The sequence below is a fragment of the Ovis aries genome, chromosome 20 (assembly GCF_016772045.2).
Source record: "Ovis aries strain OAR_USU_Benz2616 breed Rambouillet chromosome 20, ARS-UI_Ramb_v3.0, whole genome shotgun sequence".
Lineage (NCBI taxonomy): Eukaryota > Metazoa > Chordata > Mammalia > Artiodactyla > Bovidae > Ovis > Ovis aries.
This window is the reverse complement of record NC_056073.1, coordinates 30,282,509-30,300,407: the sequence shown is the minus strand read 5'-3', so window position 1 is coordinate 30,300,407 and position 17,899 is coordinate 30,282,509. Positions and strand designations below refer to the sequence as shown.

General features: G+C 49.1%; 10 non-coding genes across 10 annotated transcripts; 4 read left to right on the top strand and 6 right to left on the bottom strand.

The window, feature by feature from the left end:
• Positions 1–2,553: 2,553 nt before the first annotated feature.
• Positions 2,554–2,625, top strand: TRNAM-CAU (transfer RNA methionine (anticodon CAU)). The gene has a single exon. It is a non-coding gene; the product is annotated as a tRNA-Met (tRNA).
• A 542-nt stretch (positions 2,626–3,167) lies between these two features.
• Positions 3,168–3,249, top strand: TRNAS-GCU (transfer RNA serine (anticodon GCU)). Its single transcript has one exon. It is a non-coding gene; the product is annotated as a tRNA-Ser (tRNA).
• A 542-nt stretch (positions 3,250–3,791) lies between these two features.
• Positions 3,792–3,873, top strand: TRNAS-GCU (transfer RNA serine (anticodon GCU)). The gene has a single exon. It is a non-coding gene; the product is annotated as a tRNA-Ser (tRNA).
• Positions 3,874–6,057: 2,184 nt separating this feature from the next.
• Positions 6,058–6,139, bottom strand: TRNAS-GCU (transfer RNA serine (anticodon GCU)). The gene has a single exon. It is a non-coding gene; the product is annotated as a tRNA-Ser (tRNA).
• Positions 6,140–6,682: 543 nt separating this feature from the next.
• Positions 6,683–6,764, bottom strand: TRNAS-GCU (transfer RNA serine (anticodon GCU)). Its single transcript has one exon. It is a non-coding gene; the product is annotated as a tRNA-Ser (tRNA).
• A 544-nt stretch (positions 6,765–7,308) lies between these two features.
• Positions 7,309–7,380, bottom strand: TRNAM-CAU (transfer RNA methionine (anticodon CAU)). The gene has a single exon. It is a non-coding gene; the product is annotated as a tRNA-Met (tRNA).
• Positions 7,381–10,732: 3,352 nt separating this feature from the next.
• TRNAI-AAU (transfer RNA isoleucine (anticodon AAU)) lies at positions 10,733–10,806 on the bottom strand. The gene has a single exon. It is a non-coding gene; the product is annotated as a tRNA-Ile (tRNA).
• A 532-nt stretch (positions 10,807–11,338) lies between these two features.
• Positions 11,339–11,411, bottom strand: TRNAV-CAC (transfer RNA valine (anticodon CAC)). The gene has a single exon. It is a non-coding gene; the product is annotated as a tRNA-Val (tRNA).
• Positions 11,412–12,473: 1,062 nt separating this feature from the next.
• Positions 12,474–12,547, top strand: TRNAI-AAU (transfer RNA isoleucine (anticodon AAU)). The gene has a single exon. It is a non-coding gene; the product is annotated as a tRNA-Ile (tRNA).
• A 646-nt stretch (positions 12,548–13,193) lies between these two features.
• On the bottom strand, positions 13,194–13,266 carry TRNAR-ACG (transfer RNA arginine (anticodon ACG)). Its single transcript has one exon. It is a non-coding gene; the product is annotated as a tRNA-Arg (tRNA).
• Positions 13,267–17,899: the final 4,633 nt, after the last annotated feature.

Genomic DNA, 17,899 nt, shown 5'->3' with positions numbered 1-17,899 from the left:
CTCGTGATTCATCCAGCCGGGCCTTTCACAGGATGTACCCTGCATAGAAATCTAATAAGCAGGGTGCCGATATACATACAGCTTTGTCCTATGCCTTTCCCAGTTTTGAACCAGTCCGTTGTTCCACGTCCGGTTCTAACTGTTGCTTCTTGACCCGTATACGGGTTTCCCAGGAGACAGGTAAGGAGACAGTTAGAGTCCTCTAACGTGTTCCAAACCCACCACCCTCACATACCTTTTATCCACTCGTTATCCACTCTCCACTTACCACAAGCCCAACATTTTTCCAGGCAGGCAGGGTTCTCTTTCCTCCGGGACCAATGGATGAGGACAGAGAGCTGGGCAGGGTCAGAGGGTGGCCTAACAGGAAAAATTTGGTGGGAGGTGGAGGCCGGGGCAGGGGAAAAGATTCCTGGCAACCTTTTGTCAAAAGTGTATTCGATTTTAAATTGTCTTTCCAAAGTAGTGGCTCAATCAACGCCCTTTCTCAAATCCTCAAGAGATACAAAGTAAGGAGGCATTCTTAAAAGGTGGTTCTTTCCATGTCTCTGAAGACCCTTTAAGATGAACTGACAGCCAAGACTGCCTTGTCAGGAGAGACCGCGCAAGGTGGTGGACTGATTCGGGATACTTCCTCTCCCTACGTGTCTGCAGCACTTTGACCACCTTGAACAAGAAACACAAGACCACAAGACTGACTTTTTTTTTTTTTTTTTTTTTAGGCCAGGAATGAAATCTGGACTCTTGTCATCAGTTGACAGCCGTGCATTACCCATGACTGCTTCTGACTTCCAAGGACAATTCAGTATCATGGTCACTTCTCTGATCACTGCGGGGATTCCTTCCCCAGCCTTGTATAGTTTCCCTACCTGTGTGCGCTGACCAGTGTTAAGGTCCATGTGGAGAGCTTCCTGGAGTTTCCTCTTCTCCCGGCTCTCTCCTTTCCGGTGCTCTGTCCTGCCGTCTCCAGCTGTCTTGGTCTCCTGGACTTAATCCGCCCCGACACTTCAACTCAGAGAATTCACCAGCCTCTGCCTGCGCTGGGGCCTGGAAACTCTCTCAAAGCAGTAAAAACTCGGGTGCAATCCTAGATCTCACGTCAGTTCCCAGCAAAATCGCTCACTCATTTCTTTTCTGTCAAAGATTACCATCCTTCTTTGCCTGATGTTTGGTGTCTGGAAAAGTGTTTCGGATCTGTTTTGGTTCTTTCAGGCAGGAGGGTGCGTCTGATTCTTGTGATTTTGTCTTGGCTAGAAACAGGCCTTTTCACTCTTTGGAGGAGGAAGAGGGGGAAGCTGAGGCCTCTTCGGTTTGTGGGTTTCTGCTCTGGGGTTGCAGGCTGCGGGGGAGCAGAGACGGGCAGGTTGGTTAGTGCAGCAGCCTGTCCTAGGGGCAGTTGGCATCGCCTTTCCGGGAAACATGGGGCCTCCTGCTGCTTGTGGCAAGCAGTGTGTGCAGATATTGGGCCCCGGCTCCAGGTTCCAGCTTGGGTCAACCTATCTGGAGCGTTCAGGCTACAGGCCCCAGCGCCAGTCACATGGTCTTCTCCGTTGTACCAGTGTGAGTGTGTCAGTGCGTGTGTGTGCCAGGGCTGGTTGTGGGAGAGGAGGGCTCTGGTGGGAGAGCAGGGCCTGAGTCCAGGAGTGCCGAGAGGCTGACGTCACCAAAACGGGCATTCGGATCTCTGGCGGGCCGGCAGGCTGAAGGTGGGCGCTTTCTGATGAGCGGGCGGGAGCCTTGGAAGATGGGCGATCCGCACACGCTTTCCTCACCGCCGCCTGGCTGTCACCCGCGGGACATCGGAACACCTACCTGCTGCACCAGTGCCTCCCCGCTGGGTCAATTCCGGCCGTCCTCCTTGGTGGCCGGGTGATGATTGCCACTTGGCAGAGCTTCAGAGGCTGGGACTGGATGAACCAGTGGGACCCGCCCAGCACCTGAGTCCACCCGAGCCACCCCTCTCAGTCCCTTGATACCTCTAGTCCCCTTTCTTTCTCTCTCTCTCTCTTCCTCGTTCTCCTTTCCTTTAGGTTATTACATCTTCGTGGGACCCTTTCCCAACACTTTATTAAAGGATATTTTAAAATGTAAAGAGCTTACGTGTAAATTGAGCTGGATGAACTTAACCGAGGTATACTACTCCCACGTGACCACCGCCCAGCTCGAGGTTCAGGACATGCCAGTTAGTCCAGAAAATCGCCTTATGCCCCCTTGCCAGTCAATATTGCCTCCTGCAAGCTCATCGCTGTCTGATTTCTAGCGCCGGGTAATGTGCCTGCTCTTGAATTTCGTAGAAGTGGAGTCATATAGCATATCCTATGGTAAGACTTCTTTTCTTTCTTTCTTTTTTCTTTTTTTTCTTGCCTAGGGCAATAGTTCTGAAAGTGGTTTGAGTCTTTACACGTACAATAAGTTGTAGAAGTTTGATCTTATTGCTGGGAGGTTTATTCTTCCGATTTTATAAACCAACCAAACTTTATCTGTACAAGGAAATGGGACGTTGCTCATGATACTCATAGTAGGGAATAAAGCAGCCTAGTCAGACCATCTGTCAGCAGAGTGGCGCAGCGGGAGCGTGCTGGGCCCATAACCCAGAGGTCGATGGATCGAAACCATCCTCTGCTAGGCTTTCTTTTCGTGACACCCATCCGGTTCCTTTCTCGAGCATCACAGGCACAACACAGCTCGTCAGCTTACAGATGCACCGTCTCCTTTCACCACTCCTAGAACCGTTGCCACCGCCTTCCTAATCTTTATAAAACAACAAGCGTTTTCCTTTCCCGTCCTTTTCCTTTCTTTCTTTCTCCCCGCCCCCCTCCTCCCCCCACCCTTTTGTCCTAGTCGAGGGCCCTGGGACCGGGCTGGGGGGAGGGGGGGAGGGTGTAATAGCAAAATCGGCCCTCCTCACTCATTTCCAAAGAGAGGCAAGCCCTTCTTACTTCGGAATAGTTGACAAGTTTACCGTCCATTTCCAATGGATCAGCACTACCTCTTCCAGGGCATAAAATACCCACTTGACGCCAGTTAGGGTTTTATATCTTCTTTACACTCGAAAGAAAAACTTTTCTTGTCTGTTTGTTTGTTTTTCTTGATTTCTGCCCACGGACTGGTCCGCGAGTCTCCTACTGTCTGCCCCTTATCTTTTCACGACTATTCCCGTGTTGTGCGACGAGGTGGCCGAGTGGTTAAGGCGATGGACTGCTAATCCATTGTGCTCTGCACGCGTGGGTTCGAATCCCATCCTCGTCGTCTGGTTGAGTTTATGGCCTTCTGCTGTGGCTCAGCTGGTGAAGAAACCACCATCCTCACTGCGGGAGACTTGGGTTCAATCCCTGTGTGGGGAAGATGTCTACGCCTCTCTTTTCACTCCTATAGGTCAAGTAAACGGGAATTTTTTTTTTTTTTTAATCCTTCTCGAAGGCAATACACGTTGCTATTACTTATGAAGGCTCCAATCGCATGCACTTTGTGGGAAAAACAGAAGGAAAAGGGTTAAGTTCGAAAACGCAGGAGAATCAGATTACAGAAAATAGAGAAAACTTCGCTCTGTGACTGTGAGGCAATGTGAGTACTGAAGAAGAATGAGAATTAAAGCTGGAGACACAGCAGGTTAAAAGACTATCGAAGTGTGAAAGGTGCCCCAAGGAAGGAGTAAAGAATCAGTTCTTTGTGCAAATTCTCTGAAAAAAGACTGCAGTTTGAAGAATGGTACTGGGCACAGACATGGAACTATAAGGCTTTCCAAACAGTAATATTTTTAAAAAGTTTTCAGAAGTTGCAGTTCCTTGTGAGACGAGGTGGCCGAGTGGTTAAGGCGATGGACTGCTAATCCATTGTGCTCTGCACGGGTGGGTTCGAATCCCATCCTCGTCGTCTGGTTGAGTTTACGGCCTTCTGCTGTGGCTCAGCTGGTGAAGAAACCACCACCCTCACTGCGGGAGCCTTGGGTTCAGTCCATGTGTGGGGAAGGTGTCCACTCCAGTGTTTTGGCCCTGAGAATCCATGGACTACAGTCCACCTGTTCACAAAGAGTGGGACAGGACTGAGTGACTTTCACTTCTACATGAGTTACTAAATTTAGATCAAGTTAGCTTGAATGTTTTGTAAATCCTCCTTGAAATCAATGCATGTTGCTATTACTTATAAAGACACCAGTCTCATGCACTTTATGGGAAGAATGAGCAAAGGGTTTAAGTTTGAAAGGCAGGAAATAAATGAAATGAATATAGTAAAATAAACAGGTTTCAGCATCACAATTCAACTGGCAAATTCAAGGAGGAAAACACACAGAAATCTTAGGAAAGTTTTCATTTTTTTGTACAATACTGTTTACTGAGTCCTTACGCTATGACGAGAAAATAAAAATTCCTTGAAACAGCAAGTGGCATAAATAATGAGAAAATTTTTTTTTAATAAAATGGAAAAATAAAATCTGACGAAGTTGGGACTGGGAGGATGGTGGGGGGTGCGAGGGAAGTGGAAGGGTGAGGTGAGGTGTGGAGAGACCTGCTCTCCTTTGCTTATTGCTTTGAAGATGTTCTTATTTGGAAGCCCACTAAACTAACATACTTCAACTTGTTTTTTCAGGTTACCTTATGTGGATCACAACAAACAGTGGAAAATTCTTCAAGAGGTGGGAATACCAGACCCCCTACCTGCCTTCTGAGAAATCTGTATGCAGGTCAAAAAGCAAAAGTTAGAACTGGACAAGGAACAAGAGAATGGTTCCAAATCGGGAAAGGAGTACGTCAAGGCTGTATATTGTCACCCTGCTTATTTAACTTATATGCAGAGTACGTCATGAGAAATGCTGGGCTGCATGAAGCACAAGCTGGAATCAAGATTGCTGGCAGAAATATCAGTAACCTCAGATATGCAGATGACACCATCTTAATGGCAGAAAGTGAAGAAGAACTAAAGAGCCTCTTGATGAAAGTGAAAGAGGAGAGTGAAAAAGTTGGCTTAAAGCTCAACATTCAGAAAACTAAGATCATGGCATCCAATCCCATCACTTCATGGCAAATAGATGTGGAAACAGTGAGACTTTTTTAGGGGGGAGGAGCTCCAAAATCACTGCAGATGGTGACTGCAGCCATGAAATTAAAAGATGCTTGCTCCTTGGAAGAAAGTTATGACCAACCTAGACAGCACATTAAAAAGCAGAGACATTACTTTGCCAACAAATGTCCGTCTAGTCAAAGCTATGGTTTTTCCAGTGGTCATGTATGGATGAGAGAGTTGGACTATAAAGCAAGCTGTGTGTCAAAGAATTAATACTTTTGAACTGTGGTGTTAGAGAAGACTCTTGAGAGTCCCTTGGATTGCAAGGGGGTCCAACCAGTCCATCTAAAGGAAACCAGTCCTCAATATTCATTTGAAGGACTTATGCTGAAGCTGAAACTCCAATACTTTGGCCACTTGATGTGAATAACTGACTCCTTGGAAAAGACCCTGATGCTGGGAAAGATTGAAGGCTGGAGGAGAAGGGGAGGACAGAGGATGAGGTGGTTCAATGGCATCACTGACTCAATGGACATCACTGACTCAGGGAGTTGGTGATGGACACGGAGGACTGGCATCCTGCAGTCCGTGGGGTCGCAAACAGTCAGACATGACTGAGCGACTCAACTGTACTGAACTGACCCTCTAAATTGTTCAGAGGAGGGAATAGCTGGGTTCTGACCAAAACTTTGGATCTCTTGACTCTGCAATTTGCGCCACAACATGATAGATATAAGCCGTATATCACGCCCTAAGAGAGAGCAATAGAGCACTCAATCAGGTACGGAAGAGCACTGAACTAAGATCCAAAGTGCGTGGAGAATGAAAAGATGTGAAACGAAGGCAGAAGCTGAGAACTAGAGTGTCACCAATGAGGAACGAGGTTATAGAAAAAAGAGAAAATTGCCACAGTGTGAATACGAGAGTATCCAGGATCGAAATGAAACTGCAAGAACAAAGAAAGCGAGAGGTAGAATGAGGTGAAACAGAAAATTGTATACAGTTCTTCTATCAAGATCAAGAGCAAAATTCACATTTGCCCTCTACCAGAACATCCGACGAGGATGGGATTCGAACCCACGCGTGCAGAGCACAATGGATTAGCAGTCCATCGCCTTAACCACTCGGCCACCTCGTCTCACAAGGAACTGCAACTTCTGAAAACTTTTTAAAAATATTACTGTTTGGAAAGCCTTATAGTTCCATGTCTGTGCCCAGTACCATTCTTCAAACTGCAGTCTTTTTTCAGAGAATTTGCACAAAGAACTGATTCTTTACTCCTTCCTTGGGGCACCTTTCACACTTCGATAGTCTTTTAACCTGCTGTGTCTCCAGCTTTAATTCTCATTCTTCTTCAGTACTCACATTGCCTCACAGTCACAGAGCGAAGTTTTCTCTATTTTCTGTAATCTGATTCTCCTGCGTTTTCGAACTTAACCCTTTTCCTTCTGTTTTTCCCACAAAGTGCATGCGATTGGAGCCTTCATAAGTAATAGCAACGTGTATTGCCTTCGAGAAGGATTAAAAAAAAAAAAAAAATTCCCGTTTACTTGACCTATAGGAGTGAAAAGAGAGGCGTAGACATCTTCCCCACACAGGGATTGAACCCAAGTCTCCCGCAGTGAGGATGGTGGTTTCTTCACCAGCTGAGCCACAGCAGAAGGCCATAAACTCAACCAGACGACGAGGATGGGATTCGAACCCACGCGTGCAGAGCACAATGGATTAGCAGTCCATCGCCTTAACCACTCGGCCACCTCGTCGCACAACACGGGAATAGTCGTGAAAAGATAAGGGGCAGACAGTAGGAGACTCGCGGACCAGTCCGTGGGCAGAAATCAAGAAAAACAAACAAACAGACAAGAAAAGTTTTTTCTTTCGAGTGTAAAGAAGATATAAAACCCTAACTGGCGTCAAGTGGGTATTTTATGCCCTGGAAGAGGTAGTGCTGATCCATTGGAAATGGACGGTAAACTTGTCAACTATTCCGAAGTAAGAAGGGCTTGCCTCTCTTTGGAAATGAGTGAGGAGGGCCGATTTTGCTATTACACCCTCCCCCCCTCCCCCCAGCCCGGTCCCAGGGCCCTCGACTAGGACAAAAGGGTGGGGGAGGAGGGGGGGGCGGGGAGAAAGAAAGAAAGGAAAAGGACGGGAAAGGAAAACGCTTGTTGTTTTATAAAGATTAGGAAGGCGGTGGCAACGGTTCTAGGAGTGGTGAAAGGAGACGGTGCATCTGTAAGCTGACGAGCTGTGTTGTGCCTGTGATGCTCGAGAAAGGAACCGGATGGGTGTCACGAAAAGAAAGCCTAGCAGAGGATGGTTTCGATCCATCGACCTCTGGGTTATGGGCCCAGCACGCTCCCGCTGCGCCACTCTGCTGACAGATGGTCTGACTAGGCTGCTTTATTCCCTACTATGAGTATCATGAGCAACGTCCCATTTCCTTGTACAGATAAAGTTTGGTTGGTTTATAAAATCGGAAGAATAAACCTCCCAGCAATAAGATCAAACTTCTACAACTTATTGTACGTGTAAAGACTCAAACCACTTTCAGAACTATTGCCCTAGGCAAGAAAAAAAAGAAAAAAAGAAAGAAAGAAAAGAAGTCTTACCATAGGATATGCTATATGACTCCACTTCTACGAAATTCAAGAGCAGGCACATTACCCGGCGCTAGAAATCAGACAGCGATGAGCTTGCAGGAGGCAATATTGACTGGCAAGGGGGCATAAGGCGATTTTCTGGACTAACTGGCATGTCCTGAACCTCGAGCTGGGCGGTGGTCACGTGGGAGTAGTATACCTCGGTTAAGTTCATCCAGCTCAATTTACACGTAAGCTCTTTACATTTTAAAATATCCTTTAATAAAGTGTTGGGGAAAGGGTCCCACGAAGATGTAATAACCTAAAGGAAAGGAGAACGAGGAAGAGAGAGAGAGAGAAAGAAAGGGGACTAGAGGTATCAAGGGACTGAGAGGGGTGGCTCGGGTGGACTCAGGTGCTGGGCGGGTCCCACTGGTTCATCCAGTCCCAGCCTCTGAAGCTCTGCCAAGTGGCAATCATCACCCGGCCACCAAGGAGGACGGCCGGAATTGACCCAGCGGGGAGGCACTGGTGCAGCAGGTAGGTGTTCCGATGTCCCGCGGGTGACAGCCAGGCGGCGGTGAGGAAAGCGTGTGCGGATCGCCCATCTTCCAAGGCTCCCGCCCGCTCATCAGAAAGCGCCCACCTTCAGCCTGCCGGCCCGCCAGAGATCCGAATGCCCGTTTTGGTGACGTCAGCCTCTCGGCACTCCTGGACTCAGGCCCTGCTCTCCCACCAGAGCCCTCCTCTCCCACAACCAGCCCTGGCACACACACGCACTGACACACTCACACTGGTACAACGGAGAAGACCATGTGACTGGCGCTGGGGCCTGTAGCCTGAACGCTCCAGATAGGTTGACCCAAGCTGGAACCTGGAGCCGGGGCCCAATATCTGCACACACTGCTTGCCACAAGCAGCAGGAGGCCCCATGTTTCCCGGAAAGGCGATGCCAACTGCCCCTAGGACAGGCTGCTGCACTAACCAACCTGCCCGTCTCTGCTCCCCCGCAGCCTGCAACCCCAGAGCAGAAACCCACAAACCGAAGAGGCCTCAGCTTCCCCCTCTTCCTCCTCCAAAGAGTGAAAAGGCCTGTTTCTAGCCAAGACAAAATCACAAGAATCAGACGCACCCTCCTGCCTGAAAGAACCAAAACAGATCCGAAACACTTTTCCAGACACCAAACATCAGGCAAAGAAGGATGGTAATCTTTGACAGAAAAGAAATGAGTGAGCGATTTTGCTGGGAACTGACGTGAGATCTAGGATTGCACCCGAGTTTTTACTGCTTTGAGAGAGTTTCCAGGCCCCAGCGCAGGCAGAGGCTGGTGAATTCTCTGAGTTGAAGTGTCGGGGCGGATTAAGTCCAGGAGACCAAGACAGCTGGAGACGGCAGGACAGAGCACCGGAAAGGAGAGAGCCGGGAGAAGAGGAAACTCCAGGAAGCTCTCCACATGGACCTTAACACTGGTCAGCGCACACAGGTAGGGGAAACTATACAAGGCTGGGGAAGGAATCCCGCAGTGATCAGAGAAGTGACCATGATACTGAATTGTCCTTGGAAGTCAGAAGCAGTCATGGGTAATGCACGGCTGTCAACTGATGACAAGAGTCCAGATTTCATTCCTGGCCTTAAAAAAAAAAAAAAAAAAAAAAGTCAGTCTTGTGGTCTTGTGTTTCTTGTTCAAGGTGGTCAAAGTGCTGCAGACACGTAGGGAGAGGAAGTATCCCGAATCAGTCCACCACCTTGCGCGGTCTCTCCTGACAAGGCAGTCTTGGCTGTCAGTTCATCTTAAAGGGTCTTCAGAGACATGGAAAGAACCACCTTTTAAGAATGCCTCCTTACTTTGTATCTCTTGAGGATTTGAGAAAGGGCGTTGATTGAGCCACTACTTTGGAAAGACAATTTAAAATCGAATACACTTTTGACAAAAGGTTGCCAGGAATCTTTTCCCCTGCCCCGGCCTCCACCTCCCACCAAATTTTTCCTGTTAGGCCACCCTCTGACCCTGCCCAGCTCTCTGTCCTCATCCATTGGTCCCGGAGGAAAGAGAACCCTGCCTGCCTGGAAAAATGTTGGGCTTGTGGTAAGTGGAGAGTGGATAACGAGTGGATAAAAGGTATGTGAGGGTGGTGGGTTTGGAACACGTTAGAGGACTCTAACTGTCTCCTTACCTGTCTCCTGGGAAACCCGTATACGGGTCAAGAAGCAACAGTTAGAACCGGACGTGGAACAACGGACTGGTTCAAAACTGGGAAAGGCATAGGACAAAGCTGTATGTATATCGGCACCCTGCTTATTAGATTTCTATGCAGGGTACATCCTGTGAAAGGCCCGGCTGGATGAATCACGAGCTGGAATCAAGATTGCCAGGAGAACTATCAACAACCTCAGATGCGCAGATGATACCACTCCGATGGCAGAAGGCGAAGAGGAACTGAAGAGCCTCTTGATGAGGGGTGAAAGCGGAGAGTGAAAAAGCTGGCTTAAACCTCAACATTCAGAAAACCAAGATCATGGCATCCGGTCCCATCACTTCATGGCAAACAGAAGGAGAAAACTCCAAAATCAATGCGGACGGTGACTGCAGCCACGAGATTAAAAGACGCTTGCTCCTTGGAAGAAAAGCTATGACCAACCTAGACGGCGTATTAAAAAGCGGAGACGTAAACTTTGCCGACAAAGGTCCGTACAGTCAAAGCTATGGTTTTTCCAGTAGTCATGTACGAATGTGAGAGCTGGACCATAAAGAAGGCTGAGCGCGAAAGAATTCATGCTTTCGAAGTGTGGCGCTGGAGAAGACTCTCGAGAGTCCCTTGGACTGCAAGGAGATCAAAGCAGTCAATCCTGAAGGAAACCCACCCCGAGTATTCATTGCAAGGACGGTCGCTGAAGCTGGAGCTCCAACACTTTGGCCACCCCATGCGAAGAGCCAGTTCACTGGAAAAGACCCTGATCCTGGGAAAGATGGAAGGCAAAGGAGAAGGCCTCGGCAGAGGACGACGTGGTTAGACAGCACCCTCCAGGAGACAGCCTGGCGTCCCGACGGAACAGGCACAACCGCCCAAGGGGACTCTACGCAGGTTAAGAGGCAAGTTTCCTCGGAAAACAGCTGGCAGCCTCCTGGAGGCGCTGACTAAAGAGAACAGTGGCCCGTACGGGGATCGAACCCGCGACCTTGGCGTTATTAGCACCACGCTCTAACCAACTGAGCTAACCGGCCCCTGACTGCGCAAGCCCTCTTCTCCTCTTCCTTTCCTCTTACGGCCCCCGCCTCCCCCTCCAAAAATGTCAAGCTCCAACTGACTCTTAACTGTTGCTTCTCTTAAGAGAGTTTCGTCATTGTCGTTGCCTTCCATCCCTAGTCAAAAGAATGAGACGCTTTCTCGGAGAAGAAAACCAAAGGAAAAGAAGGCACAATTGGGTTTCGGTCGTATTCCTCGACGTGAACGAGGAAACCGAAGTTTTTCGGAGGAAGCTGCGGCCTACGGCCCGGGGAATCCATGGAAGAATTTGCTGTTTGTGTAAAAGGCTCGCAGAAAGCGCCTTAAGCTGGGCAGAGTGCAGGCTCTGCCGTACGAGATGGAATACGGTGCCCGGAGACTATGCCGATAGGTCGGATCGTCGGTAGTTCCCCCAGGTCTACGGGTGAGATTCGGTGGGAGTTCAGAAGCCTCCTCATCTACCGAGTTTCTCGGAAGTTTCCTGAGAGGTTCCGGAGAACGGTTCAAAATGCAAACTCCGAAGAGAAACGCTGTTTCCGCCCGGTTTCGAACCGGGGACCTTTCGCGTGTGAGGCGAACGTGATAACCACTACACTACGGAAACTTGCTTTCTCCGCTCCTTGGTCATGTTTTTTCACCCCCTGATGGTGTCCGAGCGAAAAAGGAGACTCCCGGCTAGCCCAAGCTGGCCACACCGAATCGGTTTTCTCTTTCAGGAAATGGTCGACGTTAGTGCGCCCTCCTATCACGACCAACAATGCTACAGTCAACGAGTCACACTAAGCAAATACTGCCTCTAAGCGCAGAATTCCTTGCCAAAGGCAGAGCAGACGTGTTAGGCAGCGTCCGGGTACAGTAGATGTCGGAAAACGGCTCGATTTTGTCTTGTGTGGGTTTGTGTGACCTTAGGAAGTTCTGGGATCACCATCTCTTGAGTGCCAGAAAAGGACTGCAATGACTGAAGATGATTCAATGATCCTGGTTGAAAAGTAAGCGCGATTCTGTGCCCTTGAACTCTAGCAGCTGCCCATCCTGTGACGGGCAGTGTTTGGCTGATAGAAACCGAGGGGCGGAGAGGGGCAAATGCCCACTGATCTGCCAGGCAGTCCTTCCTTACTCGTCCCCTCTGACCTCAATTCTGTGCCAGTAGAGCACAAACCAACCAGAGTCAGACTAGAATTGCTGTGGTCGGTAACATCCTCAAGGCACTAACACTGCTGTTGTAGATGTCATCAGCAACATCCACAGTCAGTTTGTTTCTCCGGGGCAAGCTGAGCTAACGAATCTCCGAGCGATGGACTACCAGGGCAGCGAATGGTAAACCGGAAACATCCTGAATCCTGAAATGTCAAGAGTCGGTGACCAGTCCCAGATTCTTTGGTCTTCCGCTTAAAACAAACAAACAGACAAGACAGACAGACAGACAACAACAACAACAAAACACCGCCAACTGAAAGACCAAGAGGGAGTGGACGTGAGGCTCGTCTCCTGCTCCCTCGCTTGGCGCCCTTTGGTCCAAAGGGCTGCTGTCCGAGTTTGGCTTTGTGTGCAGAGGTCACAAGCAGATGTTTGTTGCGTTACACGTGGAACAGCTCTCTGAGGACCACGAAAAAGAAGCGTAACCGCGGCAAGCAGAGACCTTAAGCGGTAGGGCAAGACGTGTCAGGGCCGGTTAGCTCAGTTGGTTAGAGCGTGGTGCTAATAACGCCAAGGTCGCGGGTTCGATCCCCGTACGGGCCAAGGAGCCTTTTGCGCCTTACCACTCAAGGTGTTAACCGTTTGAACCCTGGACTTGTATGTAACTTGGGTTGCTTAGGGAAAAAAAAAAAAAAAAAAAAAAAATCAGCGTGTTACTCCTCCCTCTTGGAACTGTCCTACCAGCGCTCTTTTGGAAGTCCGGGTGCAGGGCCATCTCCGATATCTGGTGCGAAACACCCTGGGCTTTCTTGGATTTAACATTTCCTCAGTCAAAGCCACTCGTCTTTCTGTTAGGAAGGGGGAAGCGGGTGGCGAAGGGGAACCCAGTGCGAATAAGTGGTGAAGACACTTGCCGAGCCTTTTTCCTTCCTACTTTCTCTCTCTTTCTTGTTCCTCGTCCTCCTGTTTTCTTAAAGCCTCTTTGATGTGAAACTCAGTTCAGCTGTCCCTATGTGGTCCTTTCTCCGTATTTGCTGTGGGAGATCGAAACCAGAAAATGCTTGATTGTGGATGTTCCAGTGATCGCCTTTGAAGGGTCCTTCGGACTGCGACAAGAGGTAGGATGGCCCCACGGGGTAACAAGAAGTAAGGTTGAGGGAGCTTTTCGGAGCGCTTGTGAGGCGCCAACGCTTGGAGAGTTTGGGTGCGGTTCAAGTAAGTGCAGGAAGATCAGTCGTCAAAAGGGTTTCGAGCCAGCCAGGAGTCGAACCTAGAATCTTCTGATCCGTAGTCAGACGCGTTATCCATTGCGCCACTGGCCCCCCGCGACGAGAGGGCTTAAGCATGTCTATTTCAATGAGGCCTCCGAAGCCGCTGGTTCTGCTGCTGTTGCTGCTGCTGCTGCTGCTGCTGCTGCTGCTGCTGCTGCTGCTGCTGCTGCTGCTGCTGCTGCTGCTGCTGCGTCGCTTCAGTCGTGTCCGACTCTGTGCGACCCCATGGACGGTAGCCCACCAGGCTCCCCCGTCCCTGGGATTCTCCAGGCAAGAACACTGGAGTGGATTGCCATTTCTTTCTCCGTGGTTCTGCTAGGAAGATAGAAATAACCCCGACACTGACGACTCCCACCGATTCTCTTCATTTAGGGTTAGTGTACGTACCACAACGTCGTTTTCCATGTCTACATTTTGGATTGCAAGCAAATCTAACCCTTAGGACTTTCCATACATGATAGAAAGAAGTCACTCCTTGAAAGCAAGTTTTCTGCTGTGAGTGCTCTTGGTTAATTTCTGCTATCTGTTAATCTGGCGTGCTTCCACCTCCTTCATCTATTCTATACTTCTTTGGGGCCCTGATGATGTGTCTGCGGATGGTTACTGACTGCCCTGTGTGCTCTTTAACTAAGTGTTATAAAATAAAATACACTTATTTGGTTTGGAAGTGCATTTGGCCCTAAGAATCACATTCTTCTCCTCTTACTGTTAAGAGTAGTTAATACTCCCTGAGAGGGAGAATCATGGCCAAATTCTATGATAAATCATGCATCGGATAAAAGCAAGCAGAAGTCAATGGTAAAGGCAAAAAGAGGCAAGAAGGCAGGAAAGGTATACTCAAAGGTGCAGAAATCACATTAGGTGAGGGAACACGCAGATCGGGTCCTGCCACAATCGACAGACGACGAGGGGCCCGCCTGGCCTCTAGCACCAGGAGATCAGGTACTGCTGAAAACCCTGAGTCCCCGCCCACTACAGCCTCGCTGGATGGGACCCCATACTGTAATCCTCACCACTCCTACAGCAGCCAAACTCCTGGGACACGAGCCCTGGTACCACCTGACCCGACTCAAACGAGCTCCCCTGGGTCTCCCAGAGACAGGGGTGGCCCTGGCCCCGACCCCTTCTCCCCATCACTCCTACCGCTCCACCCTCATGGGGCCGACCAAACTGACCATTACCCGAACCCCTCTGTCGCCGATTCCTGAGTGACTGAGAAACCACCATCCAAATCTTTTATTAAGAGGAGAGGGAGGAAGACCTTAGGGAGAGCAACAGAGGGAGAGGACAGAAGGAGTAAGACAGAGAGGAGGAGACGCAGAAAAAGGAAGGAAGATGAGGGAAGGAAAGAACCAGGGGGAATGGAACCAGAGAAGGAAAGAGGAGAAAGTCAGAGAAAGCAAAAGAAAGTCAGAGAAAGGAAAGAGAAGAGTTGAAGAGCGAAAAGGAGAGAAAGCAAAAGAAAGTAGGAGAGAGAGAAATAGAGTGGCGGAGAGAGTGAGGGAAGGAAGGAAGAGAAAGACTGAAACTGAAAGAGTGAGAGAAAAGAGAGACAGAATCAAAGGAAAAGAGAGAGAGAGACGAAGGCAGAAACTGCCAGGAAGGAAGGCAAAAGGCGAGAGAGAGAGAGAGGCTCAGCAGGGCTGGTTCGAATCCTGGTTCCAGAGCTTCCAGAGCTCCCCTTGGCTGACAACTTTGCTATCTTCCCTAGTGGGACCGATCATCATTCTCCTACTGCTCCTGACTTTCGGGCCCTGTATCCTAGGTAGGCTTTTGGCCTTCATCAAACAACGGCTCAACACGATCCAGCTGATGGTGATGCGACAGCAGTACCAAGGGCTTCCAACAAGCACTCCGTGGCAAGATTAACGGCAGACGCCCCCTGTCATCCCGGCCGTACCCTACCCCTCGTCGCCCCCGTTCAGCAGGAAGTAGCCAGAGAGAGTCGGTGCCCCTTGTCCTATATCAAAAAGGCCGGGATGAAAGGTCAGGGCAAGGTCGGGATGAAAGGTCAGGGCAAGGTCAGGCGTGTTGAGGCATGCCTGGACATGCCCGGGCATGTCGAGACATGTCCCGGCAGAGTGCTGCAGACACGCCCCGGAGACGCGCCGGCAACCAAGCCGACCAATCAGGAGTCGACGCGAAGCCCTCGCCGTCCAATCAGGAGCTGACACGGAGCCCTTGGACACCAATCACCGCTGAGCCCGCGTTTTCTTCCTTATATGGGAGCCCCGGCCCGGGCTATAAAACCTTTCCCCACCCCTCACACCTCGCAGACTCCCTTTGCTTCGCAGACCCCCCCCCCCCCCCCCCCGCCCCCTTCCTTGCTTACCCGCCCCCGGGAGTTCTGCCCGAGAGTGACCGCCCAATAAAAGGCCCTGATCAATGGTCAAAAAAGAAAAAAAAAAAAAAAGAAATCACATTAGGCAGAGACTGCTGGAATTCAGGAAATGACTTAATACCACATAAAATTTAAACAGACAGACATGCTCTCTTTAGACACTGTGGTTATATGTTTCTTCTGGTTTTCAAGGTGGGCGTAAGGAACACCTCAAAATATACAACTGCCTTGAGAGAAGGATTCTGGATGTTGAGAGAGACAGGGCATAGTAATGTTCTTGATGGCACAAACTTGGAATCCAGAATGCAACGCTTTCTGACCCCAGCATTGCCATCTGTTGCCTAACTGGCCTTTGCAATAAAAGACCCAGTGTGCAGAAGCTGACAGGAATGTGAAGATTTAGGCAGAAAGCTTTGGGGAAGTTTTATCTGAAGGAGTGATGATGGAGGGCAAGTTTCGAGGTTGAGGAGATAGTAACTAGGAACAGAGGTGGAACAGATAATATATTCACAAATCTCTGGGACGTAAGAGGACAGGGTGGTGGGGAGAGAGGGGGGCAGTGAAGTGTGAAATGAAGCTGGAGACATAGGAGAGGCCATGGAGAAGATTTGAGGCCATAAGCTTAAGGGTCATGTCATAAAATAGGTCTCAGATGTTCAGGTGGCAGGCGACCCTTTCAGAAACACCGCTTCCTGCCTTTCATCCATTTGTCCTCTCAAAGTTCACAGAATCCGAGATCTAGTCTGATCTAATCTGAGTAAAAGTCAGCTAAAATTGCCCCAAATATTGGCGAAAACTCCCAGGCATTCAAACCATGCAGCCCCCTTTAGACCACAGCGGGTAACAGCGGTGGTCCCCGTAGACAGCCCGGCCAACCCGCCCGACTCCCTCAATTGCAGTTTCGGGGATCTGCCACCCCAGGGTGCTGAGCTCCACCAGCGCAGAGGCAATGGGAGTCCAGACATCGAGGTATCACTTCCCTGAACGCGGGAGCCCCCGTTTTGCAGTCTGTACTCAGGTGTCAAGGGAAATAACAAGCAGTCTGTACCCGGGACAGAAGAAAAAGTGTGAATCAAGCCAAACTAAGGACGATAGCCTCATGTGAGTGTCTCTCACTAATTCTGAAGAACGGCTCCAGAGAAACATGGTTTTCAGCAATTTTATACCTTGTCTATTTATATAGATTGGTTATACATATTTATATAGGTTGACTATAGTCTTTGCAGCCAAAGATGGAGAAGCTCTATACAGTCAGCAAAAAACGAGATCGGGAGCTGACTGTGGCTCGGATCGTGAACTCCTTACTGCAATTTTCAGACTTAAGTTGAAGAAAGCAGGGAAAATCACTAGGCCATTCAGGTGTGACCTAAATCAAATCCCTTACAATTATACAATGGAAGTGACAAGTAGATTCAAGGGATTAGAATCTGATAGAGTGCCTGAAGAACTTGGACAGGAGGCAGTGATCGAGACCATCCCCAAGGGGGAAAAAAAAATGCAAAAAGGCAGCATGGTTGTCCGAGGAGGCCTTACCAATGGCTGAGAAAAGAAGAGAAGTGAAAGGCAAAGGAGAAAAAGAAAGATATACCCATTTGAATGCACAGCTCCTAAGAATACTTAGGAGAGGTAAGAAAGCCTTCCTCAGTGATCAGTGCAAAGAAATAGAGGAAAACAATAGAATGGGAAAGACTAGAGATCACTTCAAGAAAGTTAGAGATACCAAGGGAGCATTTCATGCAGAGATGGGCACAATAAAAGACAGAAATGTTAGGTATGGACCTAACAGAAGCAGAAGAGATTACGAAGAGGTGGCAAAAATACACAGAAGAACTATACAAAAAATGGTCTTCACGAGCCAGATAACCACAATGGTGTGATCACTCACCTAGAACCAGACATTCCGGAATGGGAAGTCAAGTGGGGCTTAGGAAGCACCACTATGAACAAAGCCAGTGGAGGTGATGGAATTCCAGTTGAGCTATTTCAAATCCTGAAAGATGATGCTGCGAAAGTGTTGCACCCAATAGGCCAGCAAATGTGGAAATCTCAGCAGAGGCCCCAGGACTGGAAAAGGTCAGTTTTCATTCCAGTCCCAAAGAAAGGCAGTGCCAAAGAATATTCAAACTACCACACAATTGCACTCAATGTAATGCTCAAAATTCTCCAAGCCAGGCTTCAACAGGACGCGAACTGTGAACTTCCAGATGTTGAAGCTGGATTTAGAAAAGGCAGAGGAACCAGAGATCAAATTGTCAACATCCGTTGGATCATCGAAAAAAGCAGGAGAATTCTAGAAAAAACATCTACTTCTGCTTTACTGACTACGCCAAAGCCTTGGACTGT